Source organism: Arachis stenosperma, chromosome 7, assembly GCF_014773155.1.
Source record: "Arachis stenosperma cultivar V10309 chromosome 7, arast.V10309.gnm1.PFL2, whole genome shotgun sequence".
NCBI lineage: Eukaryota > Viridiplantae > Streptophyta > Magnoliopsida > Fabales > Fabaceae > Arachis > Arachis stenosperma.
Window position 1 is genome coordinate 24,951,396 of NC_080383.1, and position 11,067 is coordinate 24,962,462.

The 11,067-nt window shown below is 40.9% G+C and overlaps 1 non-coding gene across 1 annotated transcript; it reads right to left on the reverse strand.

The window, feature by feature from the left end:
• Nucleotides 1-7,501: 7,501 nt before the first annotated feature.
• LOC130942729 (small nucleolar RNA R71) lies at nt 7,502-7,609 on the reverse strand. The gene has a single exon (XR_009071288.1). It is a non-coding gene; the product is annotated as a small nucleolar RNA R71 (small nucleolar RNA).
• Between the last annotated feature and the right edge of the window lie 3,458 nt (nt 7,610-11,067).

The window sequence follows — 11,067 nt, forward strand, 5'->3', positions numbered from 1 at the left end:
CTAAGCTTTTTGTTTTTCATTCACCATCAATGGCACCCAAGACCGGAGTTTCCTCAAGAAAAGGAAAAGGGAAAGCAAAAGCTTCCACATCCGAGTGGAGAAGGAGAGATTTATCTCCAAAAGCCATCAAGACACTCTATGATGTGTGGAAAAGAAGAAGGTGATCCCTGAGGTCCCTTCAAGCTCAAAAGAATGAGTATCTGGAAATCCGACATGAAATCCAAAGGAGAGGTTGGGAAGTCCTAGCCAACCCCATACAACAAGTTGGAATTTTAATGGTTCAAGAGTTCTATGCCAATGCATGGATCACTAGGAACCATGACCAAAGTATGAACCCAAGCCCAAAGAATTATCTCACAATGGTTAGGGGGAAATACTTGGATTTTAGTCCGAAAAATGTGAGGTTGGTGTTTCACTTACCCATGATGCAAGGTGATGAACGCCCCTACACAAGAAGGGTCAACTTTAACCAAAGGTTGGACCAAGTCCTTATGGACATATGTGTGGAAGGCGCCCAATGGAGAATAGACTCCAAAGGCAAGCCAGTCCAACTAAGAAGACTGGATCTCAAGCCTGTGGCTAGAGGATGGTTGGAGTTCATCCAAAGATCCTCATTCCTACTAGCAACCGGTCTGAAGTTACTGTGGATCGGGCCATCATGATCCATAGCATCATGATTGGAGAAGAAGTGGAAGTTCATGAAGTCATCTCCAATGAACTCTACAAAATAGCTGACAAGCCTTCATACATGGCACGGCTAGCCTTCCCCCACCTTATATGCCATCTATGTACTCAGCTGGAGTTATCATAGAAGGAGATGTCCATTGAAGAAGACAAGCCCATCACCAAGAAAAAGATGGAGCAACAAGAGAAGTTCCTCACGGCCTCAAGGAGAACATGAGGAAGTTCATCATCAACAAATGCCTCAAGGAATGCACTTTCCTCCCAACAACTATTGGGAGCAACTTAACACCTCCTTAGAAGATTTGAGCCATAATGTGGAGCAATTGGGTGGAACATCATGAGCACTCCATCATTCTCCAAGAAATAAGAGAAGATCAAAGAGCAATGAGGGAGGAGCAACAAAGGCAAGGAAGGGACATAGAAGAGCTTAAGGACATGTGGACCTTCAAGAAGAAGACGCCACTAAAGGTGGATTCATTCCTTGTTCTTATTTCTTTTGTTTTTGGTTTTTAATTATTATGTTTATCTAGGTTTTGTGTCTTTCTTTCATGATCATTAGTAGTAACCATGCCTTAAAGCTATGAATAAATTCCATTAGTCCTTCACCTCTCTTAAAAAGAAAAATGTTTTAATTCAAAAGAACAAGAAGTACATAATTTTCGAAATTATTATTGAATTTAGTTTGATTATATTGATGTGGTGACAATGCTTCTTGTTTTCTGAATGAATGAATGAACAGTGCATATGTCTTTGGATCTGTTGTTTATGAGTGTTAAATGTTGGCTCTTGAAAGAATGATGAACAAAGAGAAATGTTATTGATGATCTGAAAAACATCATGAAATTGATTCTTGAAGCAAGAAAAAGCAGTGAAAAAAAAAAGAGAGAGAAGGGGCGAAAATTTTAAAGCAAGGATCCAAGGGTTTGAGCATCAATGGATAGGAGGGCCCAAGGAAATTAAATCCAGGCCTAAGCGGCTAAATCAAGCTGTCCCTAACCATGTGCTTGTGTCATGAAGGTCCAAGTGAAAAGCTTGAGACTGAGTGGTTAAAGTCGTGATCCAAAGCAAAAGAGTGTGCCTAAGAGCTCTGGACACCACTAATTGGGGACTTTAGCAAAGCTGAGTCACAATCTGTAAAGGTTCACCCAGTTATGTGTCTGTGGCATTTGTGTATCCGGTGGTAATACTGGAAGACAAAGTGCTTAGGGCCACAGCCAAGACTCATAAGTAGCTGTGTTCAAGAATCAACATGCTTAACTAGGAAAGTCAATAACACTATCTAAAATTCTAAGTTCCTAGAGAAGCCAACCATTCTAAACTTCAAAGGAAAAAGTGAGATGCCAAAACTGTTCAGAAGCAAAAAGCTACAAGTCCCGCTCATGTAATTAAATTAATATTCATTGATATTTTGGACTTTATAGTATATTCTCTTCTTTTTATCCTATTGATTTCAGTTGCTTGGGGACAAGCAACAATTTAAGTTTGGTGTTGTGATGAGCGGATAATTATACGCTTTTTGGCATTGTTTTTAGGTAGTTTTTAGTAAGTTTAAGCTACTTTAGGGATGTTTTCCTTAGTTTTATGTTAAATTCACATTTCTGGACTTTACTATGAGTTTGTGTGTTTTCTGTGATTTCAGGTAAATTCTGACTGAAATTGAGGGATTTGAGCAAAACTCTGAAAAAGGCCGACAAAAGGACTGCTGATGTTGTTGGATTCTGACCTCCCTGCACTCGAAATGGATTTTCTGGAGCTACAGAACTCCAATTGGCGCGCTCTCAACGGCGTTGGAAAGTAGACATCCAGGGCTTTCCAGCAATATATAATAGTCCATGCTTTATTCGAAGAATGACGACGTAACTTGGCGTTAAACGCCAAGTTCATGCTGCTGTCTGGAGTTAAACGCCAGAAAAACGTCATGATCCGGAGTTGAACGCCCAAAACACGTCATAACTCAAAGTTCAACGCCAAGAAATGCCTCAGCTCGTGGATTGATCAAGCTCAGCCCAAGCACACACAAGTGGGCCCCGGAAGTGGATTTATGCATCAATTACTTATCATGTAACCTAGTAGCTAGTCTAGTATATATAGGACATTTATCTATTGTATTAGACATCTTTGGTCTCAGTTTTGGTTTATTCTTCATCTTAGGAGATCATTGATCACGTTTAGGGGGCTGGCCATTCGGCCATGCCTGAACCTCTTTCACTTATGTATTTTCAACGGTGGAGTTTCTGCACACCATAGATTAAGGGTGTGGAGCTCTGCTGTACCTCAAAGATTAATGAAGTTCTATTTTCTTTTATTCGGTCTCTATCTTATTCTTATTCCAAGATATTCATTCGTACCCAAGAACATGATGAATGTGATGAGTAAATAACCCTCATCATCATTCTCACTGATGAACGCGCGTGATTGACAACAACTTCCGTTCTACATGCAACACAAGCTTGAATGTGTATCTCTTAGATTCTCCAACAGAATCTTCGTGGTATAAGCTAGATAGATGGCGGCATTTATGAGGATCCGGAAAGTCCAACCTTGTCTGTGGTGTTCCGAGTAGGATCCTGGGAATCCGGAAAGTCTCACCTTGTCTGTGGTATTCCGAGTAGGATTCCGGTAATGAATGACTGTGACGTGCTTCAAACTTGTAACCTGCTGGGCGTTAGTGACAGACGCAAAAGAGGGATTCTATTCCAGTAGGAGCGGGAACCAACCGGTGATTGGCCGTACTGTGACAGAGTGCGTGAGCATTAGCTTTCACTGCGAGGATGGGATGTAGCCATCAGCCATGGGTGATGCCTCCAGACTGGTTAGCTGTGCGAGTGACAGCCGCATAGGATATTTCCCGAGAGGGATGAAAGTAGCCACAGCTGATGGTGAACCCCTATACAAAGCTTGCCATGGAAAGGATTAAGAAGGATTGAGTAGAAGGAATAGGAGAGCAGGCGTCCGTGAGCTCTACAGCACCTCCATTCCGCTTATCTGAAATTCCTACCAATGAATCTACATAAGTATTTCTATCCCTTTTATTATTCCCTTTTATTTACAATCCAATAATCACAATTACCCTTTAATCTCCCTAACTGAGATTTGCAAGGTGACCATAGCTTGCTTCATACCAACAATCTCTGTGGATTCGACCCTTACTCACGTAAGGTTTATTACTTGGACGACCCAGTACACTTGCTGGTTAGTTGAACGGAGTTGTGAATTCCAATAAAGAAAATAAACAGTGCCCTAAGAGTAAATACATACTAAAGCTCAAAAGATAGTAATCACAATTTCGTCCACCAGTAACATAAAAGATAAAGATAGAAATACTTATGTAATTCATTGGTAGGAACTTCAGATAAGCGCATGAAGATGCCTTCCCTTCCGTCTCTCTGCTTTCCTACTGTCTTCATCCAATCCTTCTTATTCCTTTCCATGGCAAGCTCGTGTAGGGTTTCACCGTTGTCAATGGCTACCTCCCATCCTCTCAGTGAAAACGATTGCATATGCTTTGTCACAGCACGCGGAATTCAGCTGTCGGTTCTCGGTCAGGCCGGAATAGAATCCATTGATTCTTTTGCGTCTGTCACTAACGCCCCGCCCGCTAGGAGTTTGAAGCACGTCACAGTCATTCAATCATTGAATCCTACTCAGAATACCACAGACAAGGTTAGACCTTCCGAATTCTCTTGAATGCCGCCATCAGTTCTCGCCTATACCACTAAGACTCTGATCTCACGGAATGGTTGGCTCGTTTGTCAGGCGAGCACTCGGTTGTCAGGCGATCAACCATGCATCGTGCAATCAGGAATCCAAGAGACATTCACTAGAGCCTTGGTTGCTTGTAGAACAAGAGTGGTTGTCAGTCACCTTGTTCATAAGTGAGAATGATGATGAGTGTCACGGATCATCACATTCATCAAGTTGAAGAACAAGTGATATCTTAGAACAAGAACAAGCGGAATTGAATGGAAGAACAATAGTAATTGCATTAATACTCGAGGTACAGCAGAGCTCCACACCTTAATCTATGGTGTGTAGAAACTCCACCGTTGAAAATACATAAGCATAAGGTCTAGGCATGGCCGAATGGCCAGCCTCCCAAATTGAGTTCAATCATAAAACATGATCAAAAGCTCTCTAATACAATAGTAAAAGGTCCTACTTATAGAAAACTAGTAGCCTAGGGTGTACATAGATGAGTAAATGACATAAAAATCCACTTCCGGGCCCACTTGGTGTGTGCTTGGGCTGAGCAATGAAGCATTTTCGTGCAGAGACTCTTCTTGGAGTTAAACGCCAGCTTTTATGCCAGTTTGGGCGTTTAACTCCCATTTGGGTGCCAGTTCCAGCGTTTAACGCTGGGATTCCTGAGGGTGACTTTGAGCGCCGGTTTGGGCCATCAAATCTTGGGCAAAGTATGGACTATTATATATTGCTGGAAAGCCCAGGATGTCTACTTTCCAACGCCGTTGAGAGCGCGCCAATTGGGCTTCTGTAGCTCCAGAAAATCCACTTCGAGTGCAGGGAGGTCAGAATCCAACAGCATCTGCAGTCCTTTTCAGTCTCTGAATCAGATTTTTGCTCAGGTCCTTCAATTTCAGCCAGAAAATACCTGAAATCTCAGAAAAACACACAAACTCATAGTAAAGTCCAGAAAAGTGAATTTTAACTAAAAACTAATAAAAATATACTAAAAACTAACTAGATCATACCAAAAACATACTAAAAACAATGCCAAAAAATGTATAAATTATCCGCTCATCAGTGACCATAGCTTGCTTCATACCAACAATCTCCGTGGGATCGACCCTTACTCGCGTAAGGTTTATTACTTGGACGACCCAGTACACTTGCTGGTTAGTAGTGCGAAGTTGTGATAAAGAGTTGAGATTGCAATTGTGCGTACCATGTTGATGGCGCCATTGATGATCACAATTTCGTGCACCAAGTTTTTGGCGCCGTTGCCGGGGATTGTTGAGTTTGGACAACTGACGGTTCATCTTGTTGCTTAGATTAGGTATTTTTTTTCAGAGTTCTTAAGAATGAATTCTAGTGTTTCAAGGTGATGTTCTTATCATCACCAAAGCTGATTGATTCTCGTCAATTTAGCTCTTGAATGCAATGTCCTGCTGAAGCTTGGCTATCCATGTCTAATTCCTTTAGACTAAAGCTTTAGACTAACATTGCATGATTCCTGGAATTCTCATTAAGAATTTTGATATCTTTATTTTCTTTTTCACTTAATTTTCGAAAAATCCAAAAAAAAATTTTCAAAATCATAAAAAAACCAAAAATATTTTATGTTTCTTGTTTGAGTCCAGTGTCTCATTTTAAGTTTGGTGTCTTGCATGCATTTTTTATTTGATCTTGGTTCTATTTTCAAGTCAATAATACAGGGAACTGAAGATTCAGTACATGCAGCAGAGGAATTATACAGAAAAAGCTGGGCATTCAAAACGCCCAGTGAAGAAGGCAGACTGGCGTTTAAACGCCAGCTAGGGAGCCTGGCTGGGCGTTTAACGCCCAAAAGGGTAGTGCTTTGGGCGTTAAACGCCAGAATGTGCACCATTCTGGGCGTTTAACGCCAGGATGGCACAAGAGGGAAGATTCTGTTTTTAATGCAAATTTTTTTCAAGTTTTCAAAGTTTTTCAAAATCAAATCTTTTTCAAATCATATCTTTTCAATCAAATCTTTTTCAAAATCAATTTCTTTCCTTTTTCAAAGATACTTGCTATCAATTAATGATTTGATTCAACATTTCAAGTATGTTGCCTTTTCTGTTGAGAAAGGTTTAATGTTTGAATCATATATTTTCTTGTTAGCCAAGTCATTAATTTTTTAAAATCAAATCTTTTTAAACTGTTTTTCAAATCATATCTTTTCAATCATATCTTTTTAAAACCATAATTTTTCAATCATATCTTTTTAATCACATTTTGAAAATAGTTTTCAATCATATCTTTTTAACTTCTAATTTCAAAATCTTTTTCAAAAATCACTTGATTTCTTTCCCACTCTTAGTTTTCGAAAATTATCAATCAATTTTTCAAAATGTTTTCAAAATCTTTTACTTAATTTTCAAAAATTTCTTCCCCTCTTCTTACATCCTTCTATTTATGGAGTACCACTCCTCCTCAATGCACAATTCGAACTCTATCTCACTAAGTTCGAATTCTTCTCCCTCTTCCTTCTACTTTTCTGTTCCTCTGACACCTCAAGGAATCTCTATACTGTGACATAGAGGATTCCACATTTTCTTGTTCTCTTCTCTTTCATATGAGCAGGAGCAAAGACAAAAGCATTCTTGTTGAGGCTGACCCTGAACCTGAAAGGACCTTGAAGCAAAAGCTAAGAGAAGCCAAGGCACAACTCCCTGTAGAGGACCTAACAGAAATCTTCAAAGAAGAAGAACCTATGGCAGCCGAAAACAACAACAATGCCAACAATGCAAGGAAGGTGTTGGGTGACTTTACTGCACCTACTCCCGACTTCTATGGGAGAAGCATCTCTATCCCTGCCATTGGAGCAAACAACTTTGAGCTTAAGCCTCAATTAGTTTCTCTAATGCAACAGAATTGCAAGTTCCATGGACTTCCACTGGAAGATCCTCATCAGTTTTTAGCTGAATTCTTGCAAATCTGTGACACTGTCAAGACTAATGGGGTTGACCCTGAGGTCTACAGACTTATGCTATTCCCTTTTGCAGTAAGAGACAGAGCTAGAGTATGGTTGGATTCACAACCTAAAGAAAGCCTGAACTCTTAGGAAAAGCTAGTCAATGCCTTCTTGGCAAAGTTCTTTCCACCTCAAAAATTGAGTAAGCTTAGAGTGGAAGTCCAAACCTTCAGACAGAACGAAGGAGAATCCCTCTATGAAGCTTGGGAAAGATACAAACAATTGATCAGAAAATGTCCTTCTGACATGCTTTCTGAATGGAGCATCATAGGTATTTTCTATGATGGTCTGTCTGAACTGTCCAAGATGTCTTTGGATAGCTCTGCTGGAGGATCTCTTCATCTGAAGAAGACGCCTACAGAAGCTCAAGAGCTCATTGAAATGGTTGCAAATAACCAATTCATGTACACTTCTGAAAGGAATCCTGTGAACAATGGAACGAATCAGAAGAAAGGAGTTCTTGAGATTGATACTCTGAATGCCATATTGGCTCAGAACAAAATATTGACTCAGCAAGTCAATTTGATTTCTCAAAGTCTGTCTGGAATGCAAAATGCACCAAGCAGTACTAAGGATGTTTCATCTGAAGAAGAAGCTTATGATCCTGAGAACCCTTCAAAGGAAGAGGTGAATTACATGGGAGAACCCTATGGAAACACCTATAATTCTTCATGGAGAAATCACCCAAATTTCTCATGGAAGGATCAACAGAGACCTCAACAAAGTTTCAACAATAATAATGGTGGAAGAAACAGGTATAGCAATGGCAAGCCTTTTCCATCATCTTCTCAGCAACAGACAGAGAATTCTAAGCAGAACCACTCTGACTTAGCAACCATGGTCTCTGATCTAATCAAAACCACTCAAAGTTTCATAACTGAAACAAGGTCCTCCATTAGAAACTTGGAGGCACAAGTGGGACAGCTGAGCAAGAAAATTACTGAACTCCCTCCTAGTACTCTTCCAAGCAATACAGAAGAAAATCCAAAAGGAGAGTGCAAAGCCATCAACATGGCCGAATTTGGAGAGAAGGAAGAGGCAGTGAACGCCACTGAGGAAGACCTCAATGGACGTCCACTGGCCTCCAATGAGTTCCCTAATGAGGAACCATGGGAATCTGAGGCTCAAAATGAGACCATAGAGATTCCATTGGACTTACTTCGGCCTTTCATGAGCTATGATGAGTATTCTTCCTCTGAAGAGGATGAGTATGTCACTGAAGAACAAGTTGCTAAATACCTTGGAGCAATCATAAAGCTAAATGACAAGTTATTTGGTAATGAGACTTGGGAGGATGAACCTCCTTTGCTCACCAAAGAACTGGATGACTTGTCTAGGCAGAGATTACCTCAAAAGAGACAAGATCCTGGGAAGTTTTCAATACCTTGTACCATAGGCACCATAACCTTCAAGAAGGCTCTGTGTGACTTAGGGTCAAGTGTAAACCTCATGCCTCTCTCTATAATGGAGAAGCTAGGGATCTTTGAGGTACAAGCTGCAAGAATCTCACTAGAGATGGCAGACAATTCAAGAAAACAAGCTTATGGGCTAGTAGAGGATGTTCTGGTGAAGATTGAAGACCATTACATCCCTACTGATTTCATAGTCCTAGAGACTGGGAAGTGCATGGATGAATCCATCATCCTTGGCAGACCCTTCCTAGCCACAACAATGACTGTGATTGATGTGGACAGAGGAGAATTGATCATTCGAGTGAATGAAGAATCCTTTGTGTTTAAGGCTCAAGGATATCCCTCTGTCACCATGGAGAGGAAGCATGAAGAGCTTCTCTCAAAACAGAGTCAAACAGAGCCCCCACAGTTAAACTCTAAGTTTGGTGTTGGGAGGCCACAACCAAACTCTAAGTTTGGTGTTGAACCCCCACATTCAAACTCTAAGTTTGGTGTTGGGAGGTCCCAACTTTGCTCTGAGTATCTGTGAGGCTCCATGAGAGCCCTCTGTCAAGCTACTGACATTAAAGAAGCGCTTGTTGGGAGGCAACCCAACGTTATATTTTATCTATTTTCCTTTGTTATTTTATGTTTTCTGTAGGTTGATGATTATGAGAAGTCACAAAATCAATTGAAAAATCAAAAACAGAATGAAAAACAGAAAGAAAAATAGCACACCCTGGAGGAGAACTTACTGGCGTTTAAACGCCAGAAAGGCTAGCAGATGGGCGTTTAACGCCCAGTCTGGCACCATTCTGGGCGTTTAACGCCAGAAAGGGGCACCAAACTGGCGTTAAACGCCAGAAAAGGGCAAACACTTGGTGTTAAACGCCAGAAATGGGCACCAGCCCGGCGTTTAACGCCAGAATTGGTTCAGAATGCATTTTTGCACGCCACTTGGTGCAGGGATGACTTTTCCTTGACACCTCAGGATCTGTGGACCCCACAGGATCCCCACCAACCCCACCACCTTCTTTCTTCTTCACCCATTCACCAATCACCTCAATACCTCTTCCCCTAAAACCCTTCACCTATCAAATCCCATCTTTCTCTTCACCACTCACATCCATCCTTCATAAAACCCCACCTACCTCACCATTTCAAATTCAAACCACTTTCCCTCCCAAACCCACCCTCCCATAGCCGAACCCCATCCTTCTCCTCTCCCTATATAAACCCATCTTCACTCCTTCATTTTCACACAACCTAAACACTACTTCTCCCCCTTTTGCCGAAACATAAGCCTCCTCCATCTCCTCCATTTTCTTCTTCTTCTACTCTCTTCTTTCTTTTTTTTCTTGAGGACGAGCAAACCTTTTAAGTTTGGTGTGGTAAAAGCATTGCTTTTTGTTTTTCCATAACCATTTATGGCATCCAAGGCCGGAGAAACCTCTAGAAAGAGGAAAGGGAAGGCAAAAGCTTCCACCTCCGAGTTATGGGAGATGGAGAGATTCATCTCAAGGGTGCATCAAGACCACTTCTATGAAGTTGTGGCCTTGAAGAAGGTGATCCCCGAGGTCCCTTTCAAACTCAAGAAAAGTGAATATCCGGAGATCCGACATGAGATTTGAAGAAGAGGTTGGGAAGTTCTTACCAACCCCATTCAACAAGTCGGAATCTTAATGGTTCAAGAGTTCTATGCCAATGCATGGATCACCAAGAACCATGATCAAAGTGTGAACCCGGACCCAAAGAATTGGCTTACAATGGTTCGGGGGAAATACTTAGATTTTAGTCCGGAAAATGTAAGGTTGGCATTCAACTTGCCCATGATGCAAGGAGATGAACACCCTTACACTAGAAGGGTCAACTTTGATCAAAGGTTGGACCAAGTCCTCACAGTCATTTGTGAAGAGGGCACCCAATGGAAGAGAGATTCAAGAGGGAAGCCGGTTCAACTGAGAAGGCATGACCTCAAGCCCATGGCTAGAGGATGGTTGGAGTTCATCCAACGCTCAATCATTCCTACTAGCAACCGGTCCGAAGTTACTATAGACCGGACCATCATGATCCATAGTATCATGATTGAAGGTTGATTGCTTGGTTTAGTAACTATACTTACAACGAGAGTTTACTATAACTTCTAAACCATCAATCTTCAGTTCTTCAAAATGGCGCCGTTGCCGGGGAATTGCAAACGTGTGCCTTATTATTGGTTATTGTAAATATTTTTCAAAAAAAATTTCATATTTTTATTTTAAAATTTTTATCTTATCTTATCTTAGTTTTAAATTTCAAAATTCAAATCTTTTTCAAAAT